The 2,500-nt window shown below is 51.9% G+C and overlaps 3 protein-coding genes and 1 long non-coding RNA gene across 17 annotated transcripts in view; 2 read left to right on the top strand and 2 right to left on the bottom strand.

The window, feature by feature from the left end:
* Positions 1-2,500, bottom strand: part of LOC116062750 (complement C1q-like protein 4) — a 222,943-nt gene that overhangs the window by 68,438 nt on the left and 152,005 nt on the right. The window lies entirely within an intron of this gene.
* Positions 1-2,500, top strand: part of LOC116055009 (E3 ubiquitin/ISG15 ligase TRIM25-like) — a 247,759-nt gene that overhangs the window by 103,812 nt on the left and 141,447 nt on the right. The window lies entirely within an intron of this gene.
* LOC116062763 (rap1 GTPase-activating protein 2-like) overlaps positions 1-2,500 on the bottom strand; it is a 54,081-nt gene that overhangs the window by 29,027 nt on the left and 22,554 nt on the right. The gene's annotated exons all lie outside the window — the stretch shown is intronic.
* Positions 1-2,500, top strand: part of LOC118492982 — a 21,730-nt gene that overhangs the window by 3,434 nt on the left and 15,796 nt on the right. The window lies entirely within an intron of this gene.

The raw sequence follows: 2,500 nt of genomic DNA, 5'->3' as shown, positions 1-2,500 counted from the left end.
CACACACACACACACGTACAGAGACACACAAACACACACACACACACACAAACACACACACACAGATGTACACACACACACACGCACTCACACACACACACACACACACACACACACACACACACACACACACACACACACACACACACACAGAGAGACGTACACACACACACACACACAGCACACAGACGTACAGATACACACACACACATGCACATGCACGCACGTGTGCACGCACGCACGCGCGCACACACACACACACAGACACACACAGACACACATGCACATACGCACACACACTGCAATGTATTGCAAAACATTACTCATTACAACAAAAAAGTAATCTGAGTATACTATAATTTACTTCCGCAACGCTGCACACGAGATAATAAAATAAAATAGACTTCCTGTCCTGAGCGCTACACGTCATCATTATATCAGAGACAGAGAAGCTATGAGTGGTCTCTAAAAATAGAGCTTTACACACACACACACACACACACACACACACACACACACACACACACAGACACACACACACACACACAGACACACACACACACACAGACACACACACACACACACACGCACGCACACACGCACACACACACACACACATATTCACACACACTTCTCCCTCAGGCGAGTCAGCTTCACACTGCCATCATTTCACCAGGTGTCCAAATAAAAGAAGACGGCGACCGGAATTAAACTTTGGGAGGAGAAGCCAGCAGCCAATCACATCGCTGCGTCGCTTTGCTGTCAGACTTTCGGTCAATCTATGGTTTGGTGTTTTGAGACAGGTGGACAATGATGATGACGGCTGTTAACGGAGTTATGAATGAGGAAGGTGTGTCTTTGTGTTGACCGTATGTTGTTTGAGTGGATCAGACATGAAGATACTGAACTTGTGTGTCTGATGTGTCGGGTAACTGTACGTCCACACCGCCGCCGACTGTACGTCCACACCGCCGCCGACTGTACGTCCACACCGCCGCCGACTTGATCTTCTAAAGATACAGGAAGTCATTCATTTTCAATGGAAGCTGCTTCTCTCAGCTGCAAGGAGCGGAAAATCTGTCGGCGTCACGTTTTGGGCGTTTTGAGCGACCAGAGCGTCAATCAGAAAGTTGAAAGTAGGTCAACTTTATGGTAATGAGCTATGACGCGGTTTTGCGGCAACCAATCAGAATATAGACGTCCTTCACGCTGGCTGATTCCAGAGAAACATACGATGTAAACTTTGGTTCCTACCAAAACATTAGTTCAGAGAAAAAGGAGGAGAAGCTCATCATGGCCGTTGCTGGGTTCCCTATCATTTATGATATTTGCGTATAGGGACCAGTTAACGTTACCTGCCGGTCACATGGTCTCTAAACAGTCCGCTCACGGTGAAGTCCTGCACGGATCAACAGCTGGCGGCTGCTCGCTCTGCCTGCACGCTGCTGCGGTTCAGCGGCTAACGAGCGAGCTAACTGCTAACAGACACCGCTGCGACCAACAACCAATACACATCCATCCATCCATCTTCGTCCGCTTATCTGGTATCGGGTCGCGGGGGCAGCAGCTCCAGCAGGGGACCCCAAACTTCCCTTTCCCGAGCCACATTAACCAGCTCCGACTGGGGGATCCCGAGGCGTTCCCAGGCCAGATTGGAGATTTAATCCCTCCACCTAGTCCTGGGTCTTCCCCGAGGCCTCCTCCCAGCTGGACGTCCCTCCACCTAGTCCTGGGTCTTCCCCGAGGCCTCCTCCCAGCTGGAGGTCCCTCCACCTAGTCCTGGGTCTTCCCCGAGGCCTCCTCCCAGCTGGACGTGCCTGGAACACCTCCCTAGGGAGGCGCCCAGGGGGCATCCTTACCAGATGCCCAAACCACCTCAACTGGCTCCTTTCGACGCGAAGGAGCAGCGGCTCTACTCCGAGCTCCTCACGGATGACTGAGCTTCTCACCCTATCTCTAAGGGAGACGCCAGCCACCACCCTCCTCTGTCATCATATATGTCATTTATAAAAGGTTTCTAGTGTCAGTGTATTGGCCGTGCAGTGGCTGCTTGATCTTTTTCCATGATGAACATAGAATGCTGCTACGTCAGAGCGGCCAAAGCCTCAAACAGCTTCCCCGGACTTTCTGACAAGCGTCCTTGACCGGGCGGCCAGAGCTTCTTTGCAGCTCAAGTCGGCGGCGGCGTGGACGTACGGTAAGTGGGTTTTGTCGTCAAGATTGTGGGTCTTTTGTGGCCGGGTTGGCTCAGCGGGTAGAGCAGGCGCACATATACTGAGAGGTTTAGTCCTCGACACAAAGGTCAGCCCCGCTGTAGCTTCCATCCGGCCGCGGCTGTCGAGACGTCCCCTGTTTTTCCAATGTTTCCGTCAGGTCCGCGTCCTTTAAAAACTCCAAACACCGACCACACGTAAAGCAAAACCGCGTTAAGCTGTTCATGTGTTTGCCACAAAACGGGCAAAACATCCCTCGGACGCAGTCCATGTTCGGTCACCATGAA

This window comes from Sander lucioperca, chromosome 13 (assembly GCF_008315115.2).
Source record: "Sander lucioperca isolate FBNREF2018 chromosome 13, SLUC_FBN_1.2, whole genome shotgun sequence".
NCBI lineage: Eukaryota > Metazoa > Chordata > Actinopteri > Perciformes > Percidae > Sander > Sander lucioperca.
Note: the sequence above shows the minus strand (reverse complement) of the source record. Positions and strands in the feature narration are given on the sequence as shown.